The sequence below is a fragment of the Rhinatrema bivittatum genome, chromosome 3 (assembly GCF_901001135.1).
Source record: "Rhinatrema bivittatum chromosome 3, aRhiBiv1.1, whole genome shotgun sequence".
Classification (NCBI taxonomy): Eukaryota; Metazoa; Chordata; class Amphibia; order Gymnophiona; family Rhinatrematidae; genus Rhinatrema; species Rhinatrema bivittatum.
In genome coordinates, this window is record NC_042617.1 from 466,148,352 (window position 1) to 466,174,322 (window position 25,971).

Here is a 25,971-nt window from a genome sequence, read left to right on the forward strand (position 1 = left end):
CACGGCGTCGGCATCGGTCATAGCCTCCATTCGGAGACATTGGCCTATACTAGCAATTCATGAAGAATTTGAAGAATTCCCTCTTATAGCTACTACAAGAGGGTCTAACATCAGAGATAAAGTTGTTCATGCAGACATAATGAAAATTGATGAACATTATGGGGGACAGCACAGAGCATGTCAAAGATGCAACATGTGCAGCACGACCATAGAGGGCGGAGAATGGACAGATTCTGTAACAGGATACTCCGTAAAAAGGAAAAGAAACACCGATTGCACATCCAAAAATGTGATTTACCTTATACAATGCCCATGTCCAAAAAACTATGTGGGCAGAACATCTAGGCCAATACGAACGAGGTTGACAGAGCACAAATCAAAACTTAACACCAAAACAATGGAGGCTCCAATAGTTGACCATTGTGTCAGCAAGGACCATCAGTTTCACCAACTAAGATGGACGATTTTGGACAAAATAGACGATAATGAACGAGGAGGCGATCAGAAGAAAAGTTTAAATTATACGGAACAACATTGGATTTTCAGGTTAAAAACGGTGGTTCCACATGGATTGAACGAAGAAATAGAGTGGACAACATTGATTTGACATAATTAGACTAATCGAGCCGGATTCCCTTCTGGCATACATGCATTATAGTATGTTTTGAATAGAAATTTCTTACTGATGACGTAAGACGTAAGACGCTGTCCCCAGCTGATCTTTAGACATATTGGTATCCCTCCCACTGTGAGCTACGTAACAAGCAATACGTCGCTCACAGCTGATTTCTAAACACCTGAGTAACGTAACAACTAAGACGTCCCTCCTACCATTGGCGGGATTGTGATCCGTAGTTTTTTATAAAATAGCAAACTGAGAAGCGTAAAAAAAACGCCGCCATTCAGAGCTGATTAAGCCTGAGAGAAAGGAATAACTAAAGCCATGGATCAGTGCTAATTAGCACAAGGATAATGCCGAGGAAACCAGCACGCCATTGAATTAGCGTTTGCCATTTTGAGGCAGGAGATATTCAAATTTGGGCCAGGAGAAGAGTCTGCAGAACTGGCGGAACTTGAGAGCGCGTTCCATTAAAAGGATACAAACTCCCCTGAGGAAGAAAGGATACTTTTTCGAAACACAGCTGTGTTGGGAGATAAGTGACACGTTTTCTATACCTTACTATCATGGCGTTCACCATGGACATTTTCCTAGTATAAAATCTTACCTTACAGAGGTTCACATTAATGGCGTTTTGACTATAAACATTTTATACAAAGCAAATAAGCTAAAAGCCAGTACTGGCGTCATATAGAGAATAATTTTATTATTTATTCACACATTGATTAAAATAAAGAAGAAACATAAATAACAAAAGGATTGGAAGGTTGGTAAGCTTATGATTACACTACAAAATTGAAGCAAGGCCGAGGAGGCATGCATTCATATGTATGAAACTTACCTTTTTCCATTCCATATTATTATTTTTTACTTAAAACAAAAAAATTGATATATAAAAAATTTTTTTTATGTCTGCCATCATGTTTCTATAAATAATTTTGTAACTATCGTAAATAAATACAGTTTGTCTGGAAGAGGGGAGTAAGAGCCCTGCAGGTTTTTCCTGGACATGCTCAAAGATCGTCCTGAGGAAAAAAGTGGAGATTGCCTTTTTCCTTCCCTCTGCTTCCAGACTCAAGCCCAGTGCCGCCACTACTGCAGCTCTGACCTTTGCCACCCTGGGAACTCTCTGGCTTTTCCAAAACTAGGTAGTACATTTAAAAAAAAAACCCAAAAAAACCACATAAAGCGAAAAGATGATAGAGCACTGTCTCTAGAGATCTCCCCAGCAATGCTGTAATGCCAGATCTAGGCAAATGAATATAAGCTTTAAAAAAAAACAGACAAAAAAAAAACCAGACAAAAAGGGGGCACCAGACATTTAAAACCTGAAATCTGAACTGTGATGAAAATCAGTAATGAAAAATAATTAAATAAAATAAATTTAGTGATCACTTACCAAGCAAGGATAGGATGGGGCTGTTCAGCTTGGAGGGGAGGCGGCTGGGGTGGGATGTGGTGGAGGTCTTTGGGATCATGAGAGGTCTTGAAAGAGTAGATGTGAATCGGTTATTTACACTTTCGAATGGTGGGGGGACTGGGGGGCATTCTATGGGGTTGGCAGGTGGCACATTTGGGACTGGTCGGAGAGGATTCTTTTTCACTCAGCGCACAATAAGGCTCTGGGGTTTGTTGCCAGAGGATGTGGATGGCGCGGGCCATCCAGTGTACGGCTGGCGCCATCTTTACAAATGGCACCGGCCGTCCAGTGCTCCTACCATGTGACAGGGACCAGCGAATGGCACGGTTACCCTGTCACATGGTAAGGGCAAAGGGCCATCGGCGCCATTTTTATTAGTGGCAGCCAACGGCCCGAGAGCGGGAGATCACTCCCGGGGCCCACTGTACCACCAGGTAATTTTAAAACGTTTTTGGGGGGGGGGGGGGGGGGGGGTTGGGAGGGTGGTGGAGGCTAAGGGAGCAGTTTTAAAGGGACGGGGTGGGATTTTTGTTTATCGGCCGACAGCCCGAGCACAAGAGAACGCTCCTGGGAGCTCCGCTGGACCACCAGGTAATTTTAAAACATTTTTTGGGGGGGTCAGGAGGGTGGTGGAGGCTAAGGGAGCGGTTTTAAAGGGTCGGGGTGGGTTTTTAGGTTGTGTCCTAACTCCCGTTAGTGTGCACTAACCCGATTAACGATTTTTTCCATGATAAATTGGTGGAATTTCTACCGCACTCTTTAACGATTAATGACGATTTAAAAAATATCGGACAATATTTTAAATCGTCAAAAAACGATTCACATCCCTATTGCCGATCATGCAAGCTCCACGCCTGGTACCCGAGACTTTTCATAAAGCTGAAGCTAAGCCTCGAGACTGGGTTAATTCAGCCCAACCCTGTTCCAATAACTGTGGAGAACATGCTGACCTCATCCTTGCCTAAGTCCTTGCAAACTGAGCTATCTTCAGCCCAGCCTTGCCTGCATAACTTACCAGAGGCATCTGTAAGCATTCTGGGTCTATTGCCCTGAGACGGTGAGTTAACCTCTCATTTGGTCACTTGAGGTTTAGCTGGTTGCCCTCCATGCTGAGGCTGGACCTTGATTCTTTAGGATGACCCAACTGCAGCAGACTCAGCATAAGAAAAACTGTCTAAATTGCTACTTTGAGCTGGGGTAGTTTAATTGGCATTGCATTTGACAAGTGCAAGTTAACTTTTAGTTAAGTGCATGGATTTTTCTAACCATTGTAACAATAATGTTTTGGTCTGTTAAAGCAGAAACCTACAAAAATATCTACCATACATAAAGCCATTGTATATTTTATGCTACTACAAAAAAAAATACTGTTATTATCCATTTTAAAAAGGTGTAGGCATTCTTCTGCCATTACTTAAACTCGGAACTTATTTGAATGTCAGATAAACCATGTAAGATTAAAATCCCTTAAATGTCCATGTCTGGGTCTTTTCCCTTTTGCACAGACTCCCTTCTCACCCATGGCCTCTTGCTACATCTTCCCCTCACTTTCTCTTACATCCTACGATTGGGATGCTGTGAAGATCTTCAAATGGCAGCAAAGAATGAAAAATCAAGTCCGGGCCCTGTGAGCAAGTATGTGATCACAGGCCCTGGGGTGGCCACACCCCTTCCATTCCATATGGATTTCTTGTTACTATGGAAACACCACTACACCTCCTGTGAGCACACGTCAGCTCATAACTCTGCACTGATTTTTCGTCATTGTCAAAGGAATGGTGTTGCTAAGATTACAGTTGATGTTCTTCTTCAAGCACTAAACTAGTGCTGGGAACCCAAGTAGATGGCGCCTTCAAATTCTACCACTGCAGGCAGTTGCTTATGTTGCCAATGAAGAAATTCATGCCAGTTATTAAGAATGTTATCACATCACAAACACTCTCTAGACTAGAGGACATCTGCTTCTAGCTTCCAAATGTAATCATTTACCCATCCACAACATTTTGAAAAATATATTAATTATATTTATTTTAATGTCCACACTGTATAATAAACTTGGCTTAGCGAAATGCCTGCAGTTCGACAGCTGCTGGTGTTTCCATGTGTGCTTTTATCGGGGCAAACGCTGTTCTGCTTGTCCTGGACCAGCTAGTCTTAAGAAGTTCGAGAACCATAGGTGAAACAACACTTTCAAAGATTCAATAAGGACAAGCAGCTTGCTTGCCAGTCACAGCTGAATCTGACCTCTCTTCCTATCCCATTCCCTATAGATCCTTCAATAAAAGACAATGTATCACCTTAGCAACCACCAGTTCCTCTGTGCAACTGTTACCTCTGATAGAAGCCCAAAATTCTCTCTTACCTCTCAAACAAAGCCCAGCTTCTGCATTTTAGGCTGAGATCTTGCTCACCACCTACTCTGTAATATATGGTAGTTACCGCTACTGGAAATCCAGACATGCTAGTATGTTATCTATCATGTATTGTCCCACCATAAACACAAAAGCACCAAATCCAGAATTTTAAAAAATATATTTCAAGGACTCATGCTTGAGTTAGTATAGTAACATCGTAAATGACAGCAGATAAAGACCAAAATGGTCCATCCAGTGTGCCCGGCAAGGAGCTTAGGCTTGTAACTGCTGCTCATACAGGTAAACCCTTTTACAGAAGTTACCACATGTTACCCCGGTGCTTCAGTTCCATCCTCTTGCCAGTAGGGGGTCCTCTGTGTTTATCCCACACCCTTTTGAATTCTGTCACTTATAGTACAGTTATTTTACATTCAAAAAGTGTTCAATTTAAATATATATGTTGCGTTGGAGGTGGACCCTTGAGCCGAGGTGCGGTTGACGCAACCCGTAGGTAAGGACCTATGGGTCCCCACCATTGGCAGGTGGAGTGGGCTGATAGACAGAGGCCGCTGGAGCTTCACCTATACCAGCCCTCATTCCCCGCGGATTGAGCCTTTGGGTGCCGGGGCCGGCAGGACTTAGGTGGGCCTCTGTATGTAGTTGCAGTAGACGTTGGTTCAGCCCAGAGACAGCAGGTGAGAGATGGTACAGTCTTTATCCGGACTGGGTAATGTCCTGGAAACTCGGGCGCCAATGGAATGAAGGCAGACTGGGGGCGCTCGAGCAAAAGTAGGCTGAAGCATGAAGAAACCACATCCAGGGAGTAAGTTGGAGAGGTGTCCAAGGGCAGGCTTGAGTCAGGGCTGGTGGCAATCCGAAGGCAGTGGCAAGCAAGGCTGAGGTCTGATCACGGATATAGTCAAGAACATAGCCAAACAAAGCGGAGGTCTGGGTCTGGAGATAGGCAATGCGTAGTCAGATGAAGCAGAGGTCGAGGTCTGGAGATAAGCAGTAGCGCAGTCAGGCGAAGCAGAGGTCTGGGTCTGGAGATAGGCAGTAGTGTAGTCAGGTGAAGCAAAGGTCTGGGTCAGGAGATAGGCAGTAGCTAGTCAGGTGAAGCAGAGATCTGGGTCTGGAGATAGGCAGTAGCGTAGTCAGGCAAAGCAGTAGCGTAGTCAGGCGAGGCAGAGGTCTGGTCTGGAGATAGGCAGTAGCATAGTCAGGCGAAGCAGAAGTCTGAGTCTGGAGATAGGCAGTAGAGTAGTCACGCAAAGCAGAGGTCTGGGTCTGGAGATGATTAATGGCAAAGTCAGGCAAAGCAAAGTCAAAGTCCATGTAGTCAATCCGAAGCATAAACAGGGTAGAAACGAAGAGACAAGAACCAGGAACAACGAGGAATCAGGAACGCAGGGATGAGACGAATCTCTAGAAAGCAACGAGTACTCGACCAGCGAGGAGACCTGTTGCAAAGTCTACACTAGGGAGCAGAGCCTGAGTTTAAATACTGTAGTCAGGTTGATGTCATCATCCGGGGCCGTGGCTAGGTTCCCGCCGCGGTCCCTACTTAAGAATCAATTCTGCACGTGCCTAGGGAGGGGCGCAGCGTGAGTAATAGCATCTCTCTGCGGGCCACGCACAGAGGCCCGACGACAAGTGGAAGCAGGACCGGGAACACCGGGGACTGTGGCAGAGCCAGAGGCACCGGGGGAGACCCGAGGATGGAGCCGATGGCCCACTGCCGTCAGCGAGGAGGAACCAGAGGCTGGAGTCACTATAGAAAAGTGAGGGGGCCGTGCCGAGGGTCTGCTGTGGTCAGAACACATAACAATATAATCACCGAGAAAAACATGACTGTACCAGTCTATCATTCTTTAACACAATATCGGGGAATGTAACATAAATGTAAGACAAAACCCCAAGAATCTCAAGTCTTGGTGAATGTTGTGACCCAGAGCCACTTTACATCCTACATCAATGATGGTGCACTACAGACAGTTCTTGATGGCCATGTACTAAATTTGTTCCACATCTACCAGGTTGAGGTAGAGATTCAGCACCAATTCATATTTCCACAAAATGCAACTTAGATTTATACATAAAACCAAGCTTGCTTCCCATTCTTCTAGAGGTTGTGTACTATGGACACTCCTTCATGGCTACATCCTGGTGTTCATTTCACACCCAACAGAAAGGAAATAAGATTAAATGCTACTTCATGTTCAAGTTGAATTTACTGGATTATCCATATGGAGTAGAAACACTACAGTCACTTCTTGGTGACCACATATTGTGTCCATTTCAAATCCATTCAAATTGAGATAGAAGTGAAGTGCTCTGTAATGTTTCTGCAAGATACATCGGGTCTTGTACCCGGCCACCTGGGGTAATATTGGTGCCAGGCTAACTTTGAGAGCTTGAATGGTGGTGGTGGTTGGTTAATGATTGACATTTCCAGTCAGTTAGAGTAAGGGTCATTTGGCTGGTTTGTATTCAAACTATGGTCGGACAGGGAGCCGATTGGCTCCTGGGCATTAGGTTTGCAGGGAAATAGGGAGGAGTTCAGGGAGAAAGGGGTATGTCGGCAGAGCTGGGTCACTTGCCTATCATTATCACTGGTGCTGCATCCCACCCACCAGCCCCTATATTCCAGGGGTGTTTTTTCTTGATTGTCACAGCGTGGGGGGGGGGGGGGGGGGTCGGGGTCTGAGCCTGTTTGGAGCTCAGGGTATGCTGAATGGCTTGCTGACTTGACAATGGTCATGTCTGGATTTCTGGGATGGAACAACTGGGTGCAGTTGTCCCATGCACAGCTCCTTGCTGGGCTGAGGCGGTGGTCGTGGCAGAGCCGATATTGAAATGCTGGTAACCTGTAGGCCAGGTGGCCTGTGGTGTTCATCTTGCTGGTTGGTGGCGGATGATCACTGTGGGTTTGTTATCTTCGGTGTACTGCTGGCTCGGGCTTCTGGTTATATTTTGTAATAAAGCTGCGGCCTATTTGATTCCTCTCAGGTGTCCGTGTATTTTATTGTGTTTGATCTCTTTGTGAAAGGACGGCTGCTGGGAGAAGTGTATGCCCTGGCTACCCATATTACTGCTCATGTGAGCAAAATAAATAAATAAAACAAACAAACAAATAAATAACGCTACACATATTTTGAACAATGTTGCACTCTGGACACTTCTTGATGTTCATATTCTGTATTCCTTTCACATCTACAGGATAGAAATAATGGTTAAGTACCACCCTTCGTTCCTGCAACAATTAACTGAAGGATACATGTAAACTAGAAGTGCTTCACATACTTCAAATTCCTTGATTGCCTATATGTTGCATTCTTTCAGGTCCAACCGGTAGTGGAGGATAAACACCTCTTCATATTCCTGAACTGTCAGAGGAAAGCCGGGCATTCAGTTTCAGCATTTAGTCCTGCAGCTGCAACACCGTGTAAATCAAAAATCCATTTCTGTTCATGCCTCCAAAGGGCCTGGTCTCCCCCCCTCTCCAATCTGCTGGTACCTGATCACATAAAATCTGAAGTCCACAAAAAAAAATGTTTCTGAGAGACACAATGCTGGACTAATGGGGCTTCCAGCTGGGGGTTTTCTGCTGCAGATCAGTTCACCATGGCATACAAAATATGCTTTGACTGAAAATTTGTTTTAAAAATCGTCACTTTCACTTTGTAGTGGTACATATTTCATTTCTCAATATTCATTGATTGGAGACATAGGCAGTGCAGCCTCTTCCACTATCCATCCCTCAGGGTTAGGGCACATGATCCATTTGTAGTCCTTCATAAATGATTAAAAGTCATACTAGTAGTTTAAATGCAATAACTGGCTGTTCTGTAAAAACTTTAGACAATCTCAAAACATGCCAATGTTTAAAAAAAATGTTCCATAGTCAGTCAGCTGATGTCAAAAAAGGAAGAGTACATACACACCCTTTTTGAGTCATCCTTTTTTTTTTTTTTTTTAGCTAATTTCAAGCAGGTCTCCGTTCAAAAATCAGGCGGTTTGGTGAAGCTCTTCTAATATATTTGTAGGGTTATCTGCCCTCTTTCAGGAAATTGCAGACAATTATGCATCCTCCCCCTTTGTATTGTAAATTCATCTGTGATGCACAATCTTCACAGAAATAGTTGTTATTTCTCAGACTCTTGTGGAAGGACAAACGATTTCAAAAGGGAGCAGGAAGCAGATGTACTCGAGAGAATTCATGGAAAGAAATCCTTCTTAGTTATTGATCTCTCTCTCTCTCTCTCTCTCTCTTTTTTTTTTTTTTATTGATTTTCACCACTTGCTTCAGATTTCAGGTTTTACATTTCTAGTGCTCCTCCCCCCTCCTCATTTTTTTTTTAACAACGTTTGTATTAGCAAGGATGACTTTTATTTATTTTTTTTTTCTCCTGGCTTTTACTAACTTCATTCGTGCGCATCTGATTTTTTTTTTTCATTATTCTCGTTGCAGCGTTCTGTGTTTCAAAGCCTGTGCACGACGAGCCAAGCAGTGATCACTGCTCAGCCCCCTTCCGATCCTTCTCCTCCGCGTGCTGGGACTGGGTGGCGAGGGAGCCGGAGGAAGGGGCTCCGGCTCTGCAGTGGCAGGATGCCGAGGCCAGCAGGCGCTCAGGCAGGGGGAGGGCGCACCCTCTGCCGGCAAACCAATAGACTTGCTGGGAGGATTGGGATCCCTACCTCTCTCTCCCCTCCCTGAGCTTCCTGCCGGCTTCGGCGAGGGCTGCAGACGCGGGAGCCTTCCCTGCACTCCCTCTAACAGGTACGTGGTTTCTTGGATGCTTAGAAAGTACTACTGTTTTGTTTTTTTTTTAGCGTCAATTAAGATATGTAAAAACCGTGGAATAGAACAACTTTTCAGCCACTTTCCCTGCAACGTAAATCTGATCAGACTGATTTTAGTTTAAGGGTCCTGGATGCATCTCTCTGCTAGTTTCATTTATTTGCATATAAGGATTTTTCTTATGTAGAAGATACAGAATGGGAAAAAGCTCTAAAATCAAAGGGATTCATTTATCAAGCACAATCTGGATAACTCTGTAGCAACAGAAGACGCTGCTTTATTTTGTGTATAAAATGTGTGTCTATTCGATTAATAGGTTTATGGGAGGCTGGGGTGGGCGACCAGGCAGGACGGTTCAGAGAGGTCAATAAGCAGTTCAAAAAGGGTTTATTTATGCAGCTTTAAGGAAGGTGATAGTAACGTAAATATCAGCTTTACCACAGCAAGAACCAAAGCCTTTACGCTGAGCAGCAGATTACAGAGCCTAGAGCCTCATGGCTCTAGGCTCTGTAATCTCATGGCCTGGGCACAGGATTTCGGCTTCACCTCTGTAATCCTTCAGCCTCTCAGGGAGTAGATTCACGCTGAGGGGTTAGGTGCTCTTGATATACTTTGAGCAGCAAAACTATCAGCAATTTACTGGGGAACAGACGTTGGTTTAGAGTCTCACTGCTGGCACAAGGAGTATAGAAATTCTCTTTGTTTTCCCCCAATCTGACACCCAGCAAACCTACTCCTTAATTAAAGGAATCTTTATTTATTACTTGGATTTATTATCCGCTTTTTGACTATGAATGGATTTGAATGGATGCACATAAACAGAGGTCATTTGCAGCTTCACAGTAAGAAAAATGTATCACAATTTAGAATAGCAGTAAAAATCACATTGCAACTGGCCAATAAAGAGGTATACCTTAGGACTTGCTTTAAATACATCAACAAATGCTGAGGAAACTCTACCGACACAGCAGAAACTCCTAAAACGAATAACATCCTAGCAAAACATGAGTTTGAAGCAGCATTTGTTGATGGCTTTTGCAGTGATGCCAGGCACGCAGCCAGTTGCTGAGGAGTGGCAGACGTCTGTGCATGCCCTTAACCTTTACCTAATCAGGGAATCCTTTCACCTGATTTGTATTATGCTGTTTTTTTTAAGTGTCAGGGTTTTCTGCAGCTTTGTACATTCCAGGCTGCTCAGTAGAAAACCTGACCTGGATGACCAGCAAAGGCTGGACCCTGTTACTTACCAACCCCTGCAAGCAGGTGGCCCAGGGCAGTGGTCCCCAACCCTGTCCTGGGGGCCCACCAGCCAGTCGGGTTTTCAGGACATCCGCAATGAATATGCATGAGAGAAAATTTGCATGTTATGGAGGCAGTGCATGCACATTTTCTCTCATGCATATTCATTGCGGATGTCCTGAAAACCCGACTGGCTGGTGGGCCCCCAGGACAGGGTTGGGGACAACTGGCCCAGGGAACTCCTAACTGAAGTCTTGACTCTCCCTGCCCTCTGGAAAGAGATACATAGCTGGGAAAACTAAAGGTTAATTCTTCTTTTCAGTGCTTCTCGTACAACCGGGCTTCCCAAACCTGCCCTGGGGACAGCACTGCTAGTCCAGGTTTTCAGGAGATCCCCAATGAATATGCATGAGATAAATTTGCATATTATGGAGACTCAGTTTATGCAGCTTTGTCTTATGCATATTTGTTGTGGGTATCCTGAAAACCTGACTGGCTGTGAGGTTCCCCAGGACAGGTTTGGGAAGCCCTGCTGTACAGGCTGGTGACATCCTCAAAGCCAGAGACCCATGTCCTAAACCAATGTTTCCTAACCCTCTCCTGGAGGCACACCTAACTATTCGGGTTTTCAGGATAGCCATAATGAATATGCTTGAGGTAGATTTGCATATATCAGGGACCTAATGTATGAAATATCTATCTAATGCATATTCATTGAGGCAATCCTAAAACCCCACTGATAGGTATGCCTCCCGGCATGGGTTGGGAAACATTGGCTTAAGCTCATTCCTTTAGAAGAGTACCTGACGTTTCTACCCGAGTCCAGTTTGGGTTTCTTCAAAATACTTTCTGTTAATTTAAATGCAAAGTTGGTGTCCCTGAAGAAGCCCTTGTCCATTAGTCTCCCTATGTTTGAAAACACTTGGCTATCAGAGAGACTTGGAGAACTCTTTGTTTTTTTAACAGGTCTCTGGTTTGAGCTCCTTGTGAACAATTTACAACCATTTCCCCCTCTTAATTCCATGGCTACTTGTTTATACTCAATAGCCAAAACAGAAAACCTATTAGAAGTTCTCATCATTGGTTTCCGTAAGGGTGGACAGCACCACTATAGTTAAGAGTTAGGATTGGATTTACATTTCATTAAGCCCTGAGGCATAGCTAGGATCATCAGTATTTTTCAACCCACTCCTCTTACCCCTGCATGCAAGAGCTACAGGGCTTAGTGGCCTTCAGTCTCCCATCAGGATAAGAATAAGGCCCCCACCCCATCCCAGGCACAAGAGCAAACAACAGGGCTCAGTGGCTCTACCAACACAAGAATAATGATGGGTTCTCAGTAGCCCCAACATAATATTCCTCTCACCCTAATAACCACAGGGGCTCGGTGGCCCCTTCCCTTCAAAACCCTTCAACTTTCCCTGGATGCAATAATCAAAGGGCCTCTGGCCACGGGTCCTTCCCCCTACCCCCCCCCCCTAGCAGATCCCCTCTATTTGCTACCCCTTTTGATGAGGGTTAAACAAAAATTGGAGCAGGATAGATTATTCCTTTCTCTTCCTCCACTGCAGCCAAGTTAAAAAAAACAAAACACAGCACTAGCTGCTCTCTCCCTCTTCCTTGTCTTTCCCCTTCTCCCTCTCTCTCTCTTTCTCTTCCTGTGATTCCCCCATGACCACATCCCTCTTTTTTCTCACCTCACTCCATGCACTGCACTCTCTCTTCACTCCAGTGCTCCATATTCCCCCCTCTTTCTCCCCCCGCCTGCCTTGTATCTGTTCTCTCTCACCCCCAGCCCAGTCTTCTCTCTCTCTCTTTCTCCAACTCAGCTTCCTTCTCTAGCTCTCTCTCCTTCTGCCTAGCATCTCACCCTCTCTCTCTCTCCCCCACCTTGTGGACTCCTGGGGACACCGGTGTTTTTTTTTTTTTTACCCAAAGCCTCTTTTTTCCTCTTCCTGGCAATGGCTTTCTGGCCCAGTGACAGGGCAAGCAGCACTCCTTCCAGCAGCTGGCAGCGCCTCTCCACTCAAGCCCAAGTACACAGCGCTCCTCCTGACTCTTCACTTCTTCTGCTGCAGGCTGGCAAGAGCAGCTATTTCTGCACCTGGCTCAGCAGCTCCTGCTTCTTTTACATTGGCGCCTGTGAAAAGTTTGAACTGACAATTTTTTTTTTCTGGTTCAGGGGAGGGGTGACGAGCACTGTACAAAACAGCGCATGGCTGCGGATCCAGTGTGGCTGTTAAAACCTAAATACTGCGGGCATAAGCAGCTAGCAGGCACCTATAGCTCTCTGCTTCAACGGCAGGGGGAAAAGAGGATTTATATTCAGGCAACAACCAACAAGGACTGAATTACATAGTCTGGGTAAACAAATAAGTATGGGTTTAGCTTGCTTGTTACGGTGGTTACTACCCCGAATCAATTAAGCCTGATACTTCACTTGGAATACATATCCAGCACAACTCACTGCTTCAACGGCAGGGGGGAATAAAGAAAAGAGGAATTATATTCAGACAACAACCAACAAGGACTGAATGGAACAGGCTGAGTAAACAAATAAGCATGGGAGTAGCTTGCTTATTGCAGCAGTTACTACCCCTAACCAATTAAGCTAGATACTTCACTTAGATGCAGCTCCAGCACTGCTCTCTACATCAATGGCGGGGGTGGAAGGTTACTAGAACCAAAAAGTTACCAAGAATAACAGATAAGTATGAGAAAAAAAAATGTGAAAGCTTGCTGGGCAGACTGGATGAGCCGTTTGGTCTTCTTCTGCCATCATTTCTATGTTTCTATGTTTCCATATATATATGCTATCCCTGCTTACCAATATATAACCAACTGCAAGCACTGTTTGTTTGTGAATTCACACTGAGAAGCCATTGGGCCTTGTGATAAACCTGGCTGAAGCGAGGATTTGCTGTGCCTGCATTCTTTAGGAGATCATGCTCTTCCTTTTTTCTATGGGAGGCTTCTTCCAGCTGAGACCTTTGTATGGGTTTTTGCCATTTCTGTTTATCTTTTCTCCTCCCCATCTTTGATTTCCCAGGATGGATAGCAGGCAAATATCCTTTAGGCGTAAAGGGGGGAAAACCTGGCTAAGAGCTTCCACATGGCCTTTCCCAGACTAAGGAACAAGCTAGGGCAAATTTACCCTGGGGTTTGGCTTCCAACTATATGGAAAAGACTCAGGCCCGGGCCTTCACTTTGGCCATTCCCACTCTTCTAACGCTTTGGGGTTCTTCTGCCTCTCTAGGAGGAATGGGTAGGAGGGCCATTCCCATTCCTGTGGCAGCGAGAAGAGTGGCTCCACTCCTCCATCTGCCTCACAGGGCGTCTCCCAGACTTCCCATGGCCATTTCATTCTGCCAGGGGCAAACCTGCCCAAGTACATAACCAGCATTTCCCATTGTAGCAGTTTCATCCCAGCCCATTAACATTCTCATCTTCAGTAACCCCGTATTAGCCAGTCCACTCATCTTTGCTAGTTTCCACCAGTCTTCATGCTGCATGGATTTTGTAATCCCAACTCTTTTGGTGTCTTGGAGTACATCATAGATTTTAAAAGTTATTTGCAATACTATATAAAAGGGAGCAACTTTTCCCATAGTGAGTAATAAATACAAATATAAATACATTTATATATATATGGGATATTCTTGGAGTTGGGATTGATTGATTTATTAATATCCTAGCAAAAAAAAATGTTTTTTGGTGCATGGTATTTTGGCATGGATTTTGTAGGCATCATCACAATCGGGGAAAGATTCACATCTGTGTAGGGGCCGGTGATCCCCCTTGCTGTCCCCCACAGATCTTCCTGCTCGGCTTGATACTGGATGAAGAGACATTGGGTCAGCAGGTGGTGAAGGAAATCCTTTCCCCCTTGTGCTGTGGTCCCTGCAGCAGGACAGTACTTTGTAATTTTTTTTTTTCCTAGCGCTGTGGCTTTCTTCAGGTGAGACCTCAGCAGAGGTGATCTCGCTTTCTCTTGTGATAACCTGAGCTCTGCCGAGTCGAGGCAGACAATCCTTTGCTAGTAAATACCTGTTTTCTGTTTTGTACCTCCAGGACAAGGCCCCCTTTGGCTTTTGTTTCTCTGAACTCGGGCTTCTGGCAGCTCCCAGTTGCAATTCAAGAGAAAATGCACCACCTAGGAGGTTAAGGGCCTTCCTTGATCTCAGCCCCTTTCCCACAGAGATACTTGCTGAGATTCTGCATGCAGTCCTTTCTCTCTCTCTCGACCCCGGGAGCCTACTCTGCTCCCCAGAGGCTGCCCGCAAATGGAGGAAGGGCAACGTCCTGGGAAACCAGTAGACTTGCTGTGAGGATCGGGAGCATCCTGGCGGCTTCGGCCAGGGAAACGGCGAAGGCTGCGTCCCCGGGAACCTTCTCTGTGCTCCCTTCAGGTACTGTTTAATTGGATGCTTACAAAGTAAGACCTATTCAGACTAAGTTATTAAAACGATAGGACAGGCTAACTTTCCAGCTGCTGATTTTATCTGAAGGGTCCCTAGCTGCAGTACTTCAGGCATCTGTATTAATTTCATTGCGTTTATGTAAGGAATTTCTCATGTATGCTCAGAATAGGCGAAAGTCTTTAATTTTAGATTAACTGGATAGCTTTAGAACAACAGATGCAGTTTTATTTGGTGTCTACATCGTGTGCAAATATATTACTTTTTGTAAGAAATGGGGAAAGCACATTTTTGTGCTTTTAGCCACCCACTCGTTCTACAAGGAGAGGATGATTTCACCTATTGCCCCTTAGTAATTTACCAAAGGCTTGAAATGGCAAAACTTATCCCACCAATATTCCTTTTCTAGGTTTATCCTTCCTTTAGATAGATTTAAACAGTTAAACATAACCCCCCCCCTCTAATTAGAATGCATTAGAAAATTAAAGTCATTGTAAAAGATGGTTCCCGATTCCCTTCCACAACCCATAAGCAGTGCCAGTGTTTATGGAGAGTCCTTAAGAGCAGGGGATGAGTGAGGGGGAGCAGGCAAAGTGAAGATAATGAAAGGAGCGATACGGGGAGAAGGGTCCCTGCTCCATGTATTCCCTAGTTTGTGGCTGAAGATAGAAACAAAAGTGCCCAGGTATGTGCCACTAGACTTTTTTTCTCTTTCCTTACTCAGTGCTGCATTTCCCCCTTATTCCCCTCTCACTTTTCTCCCCACACCTTACCTCCCATCGCTGGGTTTCCTCCTGCTGTCTCATGGCACTGGTACTCTTGCCCTCACTGTGTTCACACGGGTGCCGGGGGAAAACAGCCAGCGCTGCTGCAGCACAGAGCGCCAGGGCTGAGGGGGGCACTAGCCTGTTCAGCTGGGCACGTGGCACCAGGAGAGAACATGGGAGATAGGCAGAGGAGAGGGCAAGGAAGGAGGAGAAAAGTAAAGGAGAGGGGGCAAGGAAAAACGAGACCGCAGAGAAATTAGACAAGGAGTCGAGAGGCAGAGGAGACTGGGAAACAAGGATGGAAAGTGGAAAGACACACAAGGAGGGATGGAGAAGGAGGGAAGAAAGAAGCAGGCTGAGGAGGGTGAGAAAGAGAGGGGGAGGAGTGGGGGAATCAGCCAAGTTAGAGGAAAAGGAAGAAGGAGAGAAATGGGGGACATGCTGGGTTGCGGGCAGAAAGAAGGAAAAAGCCAGAGACAGACTGGGCTGGGGTAAGTGAAAAGGTGTAGAGGCAGACAGGGGACAAAGAGAGAACGTGATACACAGAGACCGGAGAACGAAAGAGAAGACATGAGAAAGTTTAGAAAGAGAATGAATGAGATAGATTAAAGATGAAGAAGACCAAGAAAAAAAAGAGACAGAGACAAATAGATTGAACCAGAGACGCACAAAGGTTGGACCATGGTTTATTTTAATTTTGGTGCTGTATTGTATTTTTTCTGTACAAATTAATTTGACTTGGCTCGGCTGGCTTATTAAATGATCTGGCTAGCCCAATTTATATATGGATTAAAAGCAAAAGAAGGTGAGAGTTGTAGAATGGAGGTACAGAGAGAGTGGCTGTGCGTGTGTGTGTGTGTGGTTTTTTTTTTTTTTTTAATCATTCTCGGGGTTGGTAACCCTGCATGTGCCAAAGGGTTCAGATTTAACCTCAGCTTTTGTTATTTACTGTCAATGCCTTTGGTCTGCACTCTACTGCAGACAGGAAGGAAGCAGATTGCTTTTTTATTTTTTTAATAGGCATCCTAATTCCATCCTGGGATAAATCCTCACTACGTCTTACAGTAGTTCAAGTCTTGGGCATGGATCTGACTTTAGACAAATCCTGCCGTTTTTTTCTTGATGCCTAGCTAGAGATGAAGTGTTTGTTTCTGGTTGTTGATTTCAGTAATTCCATCTGAGAGGGGCTTTGAAATACTCAGGTAGAACCCATATTCTTCAATGCCCTGTCATCCCAGAAGTAAAGGATTTTTTTTTTTGTCTAGAGCTAGAACTTGGAAGGAAGCGAAGGAGGCCCGAAACTCATATGTGATGACAAATGTGCTTTAAATTAGGGGTGGACTATTTTGGTAAACCGTATCTGGATGTTTTCCAGGAACACTGTACAGATGAGCTTGCACTACTGTTTTTTTGTGCTATCAAACTCAAGAATTGTTCATCTGCAAATTACAATTGTTTAGTCATTTCTGGCTCAGAACTTCTATAGCAAGTTTGTCTGCAAAAACGGGTACTTCCTGATCTAATCTGAATAAATTTTGTCTTAAATTGATATAGCTGCATTGATAGAACGTGTGATCTGAGCCAAGGAGGGAAAGATTCCGAATTCAGCCAAAAATGATCACAAAGCACAGTACCTTACCAGAGTGCACTCAGGGCGTGCAGCTTAATTCTTTCAAACAATGTTCAGGTCACTGTTTTAAGTCCTTATCCCAGATGTAATGACTTACATATGATTTATACAGTCTTTTAGAATTAAAACATCATAAATAACTAATTTTGTTTTCTGGGTTATGGTATTCTATGTTCTGACTGTCAGTTTGGTCATCAGACTGTGTCTTTACTGCCATATTTAAAATATAGACTTCCTGCAAATCCTCTGATGCCAATGTTTTAATCATCCCAGTGCATGCACCAGCCTCCCACACACTTTATTCTGCATCCTAGTTCCAGGCTCCAGCCATTCGTCGCATCTATTCACAGTCATACAGTTCCATAGTGCTTTTCAAACACAGCACCCCAGACAAAATGCTTAAATATGGGAAATATTCTTTGCAACTTGCATATTTGCAATGCTCCAGTTTTTCCACAGGACTAGCAAGGTTAATTAACACTATTATATACCCTGCCTTGCCTCTTGATGACAAACTCATTCCATGTTAATGCTACATTATCCATGATGTGTGTCTGTAATTCATGAGTGAGACTAATTTGTCCATTTGTCACCTTCTAGTTTTATTAAGCTTTTGAACTAAGGTAACTTAGGGGGTCTGTCACTAAATTGCCCATTTCCAAATGAGTTAGCATGTGATGCAGTAAAGTTAATGAGCTGCAGGATGTGCACCTACTGAAAGGTATCCAATAAATGGAGAGTGGGCACTTTAACATGTGCTAAGTGCACTGAAGTGAAAAGGGTACCCCCCCCCCCCCCACATACCTCCCAGTCAAGACTGGCTTCTCCCCAGTCCCCCAAGGCAGATCCAACTTCTCTCACTCCCTTCCAAGAATGATTGTGTCTGCCCCCTCTCCCTCAAGGATGCTTGGACTCTTCCTTGAGCTTGATTGCCCCCTCCCCTCCCCCAAGAATGCTTGGCTTCTCCCTGAGGATACTCAGAACCCCCTGAGACCAATCTTCCTCTCTCCCACCCCTTTATAAGAACATCAGAAATGCAATGCTGGGTCGGACCAAGGTCCATCGAGCCCAGCATCCTGTCTCCGACAGTGGTCAGTTCGGGTCACAAGTTCCCGACAGATTCCAACGAGTAATAGCTTGCTTTAGTCTACCTGGTTAATAATGGTTTTTGGACTTTTCCCTCTAGAAACTTCTGCAATCTCTGTTAAACCCCACTATCCTAGACACCTTGATCATGACCTCTGGCAACATATTCCACAGCTTGAATGTGCACTGAGTAAAAAAAAAGTACTTTTTTAAAGAAATCTATTGATAGTTTCATACAGTGGCTTCTTCTTTCAATTTTTTATATTCTACTTTTCAGCACATCAAAGCAGATTACATTCAGGTACTGTAGTTAGTTCTCTCTCCCAGAGTTTATACCGGAGCAATGGAGGGCAAAGTGGCTTGCCCAAGGTCATAAGGAGCAGGAGTAGGATTCCAACACTGTCTTCCTGGTTTAGCGGCTGCTGCTCTAACCACTAGGCTACTCCTCCACTCAGCCTGCTTTTCTAACCACTAGGCTAGGAGATTCTAATATTCTTTTTTTCACCGTCACCATACACAGTGCAGTGGATTTCACTGTATTGTTCACAAGAACTCCAAGGTCATTTTCTGGGGTAGTGACTCCTAATACATAACCCAGTATAGCCACTAGAGATGTGGATCTATTTTAAATGAATGGCACATCCAAACTGAAAGTGATATTCTTTTACCCCTCTAAAGAAAGCCGTGGGGACCAGGTCTACTTAGCTGGGTTTAACCAAGTACCTCCAACCCCTGGAAGAATTGCTGATGCTGGGGACCTTCCCATCCACAGTTTCCCCCTTCTGTGGGGGTCAGTGATTTAGAAAGGGGCAGGAGCGATGCCCATTTGATTCTGTCCCTTGCATGTCCTTTTAAAAATAGTGAGGGTAGGCCTGAGGCCAGGGTTAAAGTGGCTCCGGTTTCAGGGCTGGCCAGCACCATTAAATTGTGGCCTTTCAGATGTCCAGTTTCCCAGTCTCACAAAGTCTTTCAATGGGTCCCCGTATTCCGCTGCTGTTTTAACAACTTTGAATAATTTTGTGTCATCTGCATATTTGATCAGCTCACTTTTTGTTCCTTTCTCCAGATCATTTATGAATATGTTAAACAGTACAATGCTTGGTGCTGATCCCTGTGGTACTCCACTAATGATCGTTCTCTATTTGGAAAATTGACCATTTTGTCCTACCCTTTGCTTCCTGTCTTTTAATCAGTTACTAATTAAAAATTGGACATTGCTGCTTATTCCATGCTTTTTTTTAAATTTCCTGAGGAGTCTGTCATGGGGGACTTTGTGAAATGCCTTCCAAAACTCCAAATACATTATATCAATTAGCTCACCATTACCTACATGTTTATTTACATCATCAAAAAATCTAAAAGATTGATAAGGCAAGACTTCCCTTTACTACAGCCATGTTGATTCCTCCCCATTAAACTATATGGCCAATGATTTTGGTTTTAAGAATATCTTTTACCATTTTGCTCAGCATCAACATCAAGCTCACTGGTCTATAATTTCATGAATCACCCCTATAGCCCTTCTTAAAAATTGGTGTTACATTGGCCACTTTCCAGTCCTCAGATATTGTGGCTTTCTTAAATGTTAGGTAACAGATTACTAGTAATAGGTTAATAATTTCATGTTTTGAGTTCTTTTATTACTCTGGAATGGATGCCATCTGGTCCTAGTGATTTGTTACTCTTTTTAGCTTGCAAATTAATTTATTCTTATCAGAAAGATTTGTTTTAGTTGCTCAGAATCATCACCAAAGAATGCCTCTGGTGTTGATATGTTCCTAATATCCTCCTCAGTGAAGACCAAAGCAAGTTTTTCTGTTATTTCTTTGTCATCCCTGAACACTCCTTCAGTAACCTAGCAGCTCAAATGACTCCCTAACAGGCTTTATGCTTCAGATGTATATGAAAAATGTTTAGTATTCATTTTTTCCTCTTGGCAAGCTTCTTCTCAAATTCTGTCTTGGCTTGTCTTACTACTGTTCTATATCTAATTTGCCAGTGCTTATGCTCTGGTCTATTTTCTTTATTTGAGTCTGCTTTGCATTTTTTGAATGAAGTCCTTTTAGCTATAACTATCTCTTTCACCTCACCATTAAACCATGCTGGCAGTCATTTGTTCTTTGTTCAACCTTTTCTAGTACATGGAATACATTTTATCTGGGCTTTCAAGATGAATAATGTCCAGGCATCATGCAAACTTTAAATTTTTTTGCAACTTCTTCTTTTAGCTTTTTCTAACTCATTTTCTCATTCTATCACAGTCTTATATGCTACAACACTCTAATGTAATGTCCTCCCTCCAATGATTATGCCATTTGTAATTACATGAATGCTTAGTGGCCCCACTACAGTAACCCCTTGCACCAGGTTGTACATTTTGTTGAGGACTTTCTCATCTGTTCTAGAATCAACTGCTCCATGAAGCAGTCATTTATGGTATCTCAAAACCTAACTTCTCTAGAATGTCCCAAATAAAACACTGACCCAGTCAGTACTGGGATAATTGAAATCTATTATTATTGTGTTGCCATGTTTTCTTTACTTTTCTAATTTTAGATGGCATTTTACAGTCTGTTTCTTCATCTTGACCAGGTCAACAGTACTATACACCCATTTCTATACTCTTACCCACCACACATGGAATTTCTATCCATAAGGATTCCGCAGTGCATTTTGTTTCCTACAGAACTGTTATTATGCTTGACTCTGTGCTCCCCCCCCCCCCCCCCCCCACCGATTTGGTCTAGCTTGTCATGTTGATATGATTTATACCCTAATATCACAGTGTAATAATATTTATCCTCCTTCTATCATGTCTCTGAAATGCCTATAATGTCTGTATCTTTGTATGATGCCATATATTCTCATTCGTAATATTCAGATTTCTAGCATTCCTATACAAACATTTTAAAGTATGTTTGTCTTTTATAGTTTTATATCTGTTTGTATTCATAACCTGCTTGTTAGCAGAAAATATAAACACTGTAGAGCCATTTACATCTGTGTGCTCTTTATCTACATCCATCTGGGCTTAAGCACAACCTCTCTACTGAGATGTTGTAATTTCTTTGCTTTGCAAGTATCCTCTCAGAACCATACACTTCGAAGTGACTATAAGCCTCAGCTGCGCTCCCTCCTTTTTAACTGTTAGAACTAGCAGCTGTGCTCCACCCTGGTTAAGATGGAACCCATCCTGTGTGGATAGACTTTCTGTTCCCTAGTTCCTAACAAATCTAAAGCCTTCTCTACACCAATGTCTCATTCATACATTGACACTCTGGAGCTCAGCCTGCCTCTGTGGTCCTGCAATGGAATGGGAAATATTTCTGAAAACGCAACCTTGAAGGTTCTGGTTTGTTTCCTACCTAAAAGCCTAAACTTGGGGGTAGATTTTATAATTTAGCGCAAACACGTACTTTTGTTCGTGCACCAGGCGCGAACAAGAGTACGCGGGATTTCAATAGATATGCATGTAGCCGCGCGTATCCATTAAAATCCGGGATCGGCGCGCACAAGGCTGCCAATTTTGGGCAGCCTGCATGCGCCGAGCCGTGCAGCCTGCCTCCGTTCCCTCCCCTCACCTTCCCCTCCCTTCCCCTACCTAACCCACCCCCCGGCCCTATCTAAACCCTCCCCTACCTTTATCGCCGGATTTATGCCTGCGGAGGCAGACATAAATCTGCACGTGCCAGCGGGCTGCTGGTGCGCCATCACCCGACCCGGGGGCTGTTCCAGAGGGCGCGGCCACGCCCCCGGAATGCCCCCGGGCCGAAACCACGCCAGAGGTGCCGCCCCCGAAACGCCGCATCACGACCGTCACGCCCCCCGCCACACCCCCCCCGGCACGCCTCTCCATGCAAGCCCCGGGGCTTACGTGCATCCCAGGGCTTGCGCGCACCGCCGAGCCTATGCAAAATAGACTCGGCGTGTGCAGGGGGGGTTTGGGGTAGGTTTTCGGGGGGTACGCCTGTATCCTACGCACGTACCCCTTTGAAAATCTACCCCACAGCCTCTGGAGCCTCCCTCCTGCTCCATCCTATGTCAATGTTACCCACATGTGCCATGAAAGTTGGCTCCTCCCCAACACTCTCTAAAATCTTATCTAGATGATGTGTGAAGTCTTTAGCCTTTATAAGAACTGCCCAGTATTTGGTTTCTAACAGTGACCAATCCAGGCCACAAGTACCTGGCAGGATTCTAAATAATAGTTTGCATTTTGCTTATGCCCAAGTATAAGCAGGGCTTTCACCAAGACTAACTGGTTAATAGCAGTTTATGGACTTTTCTTCTATGAACTTGTCCAAACTTTTTTTAAACCCAGCTAACCTAACTGATCTTACAACATCCTCTGGTAATGAATTCCAGAGCTTAATTGTATACTGAATTTAAATTTATTTTATCTGATTTGTTTTAAATTTGCTACTTAGTAACTTCATGGAGTGTCTCCTAGTTTTTGTATTATTTGAAAGATTAAAAAACTGATTTGTGTTTAGCTGTTCCAATATACTCATAATTTTATAGACTTCTGTCATATTTCCCATCAGCTGTCTCTTCTCAAGCTGAAGAGTCCTAACATGTTTAGCTTTTCTCATAAAGGAGACGTTCCATCCCTGACATCATTTTGGTCACCCTTCTCTTACCTTTTTGATCAATGCTACATTTATTTAGAGATGCAGAAACCAGAATTGCACACAGGTGTGGTCGCACCATGGAGCAATACAGAAGTATCTCCATTCCTTTTCTAATAAATTCTAATATTTGCTTTTTTGACCACCATTGCACATTGAGCTGAGGATTTCAATGTATATTATCCATGATGACTTCTAGATCCTTTTCTTAGGTTTCATATTAGGAATCACCACCTAACATCATTTAACTACACTTTGGATTATTTTTCTCTATATGCATAACTTTGCCCTTGTCTACATTAAATTTCACCTGACATTTTCTAGTGTTGCAAGGTCTTCCTGCAATTTCTCACAATTCACTTATGTTATAACAACTCAGAATAATTTTATGTTATTTGTAAATTTGGTAACCTGATGCTATAATTACACAATGTTAGGTTCCATATTAGGTGCTACAACCCAAGAAAGAGATCTAGGCGTCATAGTGGATAACACATTGAAATCATCGATTCAGTGTGCTGCGGCAGTCAAAAAAGCAAACAGAATGTTGGGAATTATTAGAAAGGGAATGGTGAATAAAATGGAAAATATCATAATGCCTCTGCATCGCTCCATGGTGAGACCACACCTTGAATACTGTGTACAATTCTGGTCGCCAAATCTCAAAAAAGATATAATTGCAATGGAGAAGGTACAGAGAAGGGCTACCAAAATGATAAGGGGAATGGAACAGCTCCCCTATGAGGAAAGACTAAAGAGGTTAGGACTTTTCAGCTTGGAGAAGAGACGGCTGAGGGGGGATATGATAGAGGTGTTTAAAATCAAGAGAGGTCTAGAACGGGTAGATGTGAATCGGTTATTTATGCTTTCGGATAATAGAAAGACTAGGGGGCACTCCATGAAGTTAGCATGTGGCACATTTAAAACTAATCGGAGAAAGTTCCTTTTCACTCAACGCACAATTAAACTCTGGAATTTGTTGCCAGAGGATGTGGTTAGTGCAGTTAGTATAGCTGTGTTTAAAAAAGGATCGGATAAGTTCTTGGAGGAGAAGTCCATTACCTGCTATTAATTGAGCTGACTTAGAAAATAGCCACTGCTATTACTAGCAATGATAACATGGAATAGACTTAGTTTTTGGGTACTTGCCAGGTTCTTATGGCCTGGATTGGCCACTGTTGAAAATAGGATGCTAGGCTTGATGGACCCTTGGTCTGACCCAGTATGGCATGTTCTTACGTTCTTATTTTTAAATACTATATATTAAAAAAAAATTGGTCCTAGTGATCCCTAGGGCATTCCAGTATCTCTCTTTCTGTATTGCAAATGCTAACCATTTGGTCTACTCTCTGATTCCTGTAATTTAACCAGTTCACAATCCACAATAGCGCATTACTTTTTTAGGAGTCTCTCAATAGACTACTCTCTCATGAGGGACGTTGTCAAATGCCTTCTGAAAATTCAGATGCATTATTTCACTGACTCACCATTATCCACCTGTTTATTAACCCCTTCATAAATATAGCAGATTGGTGAGGCAAGACTTCCCTTCAGTAAATCTGTGTTGGCTCTATCCCAGTAAACCATGTCTTCCTATATGTTCAATAAGTGCTTTCTTTCTGGAGTAAAGGTGCTGTTATTTATAGGGATGTGAATCGTTTTTTGACGATTTAAAATATCGTCCGATATATTTTAAATCGTCAAAAATCGTTAGAGCCGCGATACAATAACAATTCCCCCGATTTATCGTCAAAAAATCGTAAATCGGGGGAAGGGGGAGGGGAAGGGGAAGGGCGGGAAAACCGGCACACTAAAACAACCCTAAAACCCACCCCGACCCTTTAAAATAAATCCCCCACCCTCCCGAACCCCCCCCAAATGCCTTAAATTCACATCTCTAGTTATTTATATGCAGGCAGGATGCATTTTTTTTTTTTGAGGGATAACAGGGCAAATCAAACAGGTGGAGGAAAAAAGTGCAAGTATTCTGTACCAGTTCCCTGCACTGACATCAGGCTCACTGGACCTTGGTTTACTCACTGTTTCTTATCTTTTACTGGTTAAAAGACAGGAAACAAAGAATAGGAATAAATTAATTGTCATTTTTCTCAGTGGAGAAAGGTAAATAGTGGAGAGACTCAAGGATCTGTATTACGACCGGTGCTTTTTAAATATATTTATACATGATCTGGAAAAGGGAATGACGAGTGAGGTGCTCAGATTTGCCGAAGACAGAAAATTATTCTGAGTAATGAAATTACAAGCAACTGTAGGAAGACTTTGTGAAACTGGGCATCCAAATAGCAGATGAAATATAATGTGAACAAGTGCAAAGAGAATCACATCAGGAAAAGTAACCCATGCTGTAGTTATCTGTTGTTAGGTTCCATATTAGGCATTCCAACTCAGGAAAAGGATCTGGCCAACATTGTGGACAATACTTCGAAATCCTCAGTTCAATGTGTGGCGGTAGTCAAAAAAGCAAACAAAATATTATAAATGATTAGGAAAGGAATGAAGAATAAAACAGAAGATGTCATCATGTCTTTGTAGCATTCCATGGTGAGACTGCATCTAGAGTACTGCATGTAATTCTGGTCCATGCAATCTCAAAAAAGATATAGTTGAACTGGAAAAGGTAAAGAGAAGGGCAACCAAAATGATAAAGGGGATGGCTAAAGAGGATTGGCCACTGTTGAAAACAGGATCCTTAGCTTGATTGACCTTGATTCTGACCCAGTATGGCAATTTTATGTTCTTATGTACTGGATCACCCCTGGTTATTAGGTGTATTTTATGCTAGTTTGTCAGTGACCAGCAATAGGACTAAAATGAATCAGTCACTAAAATCATGATTAATTGCATCTTTTTCTTAATCACTCATTGACTCTTATTTGGAGATTTTCCTTCTAATGGGGATAATAAATAATTTCTCTCTCCTATATATATCAAAAAATGTGACATGAGAGGGTAGGAATCCAACTCTAGTGACTACTTGCCTAGGAAGCA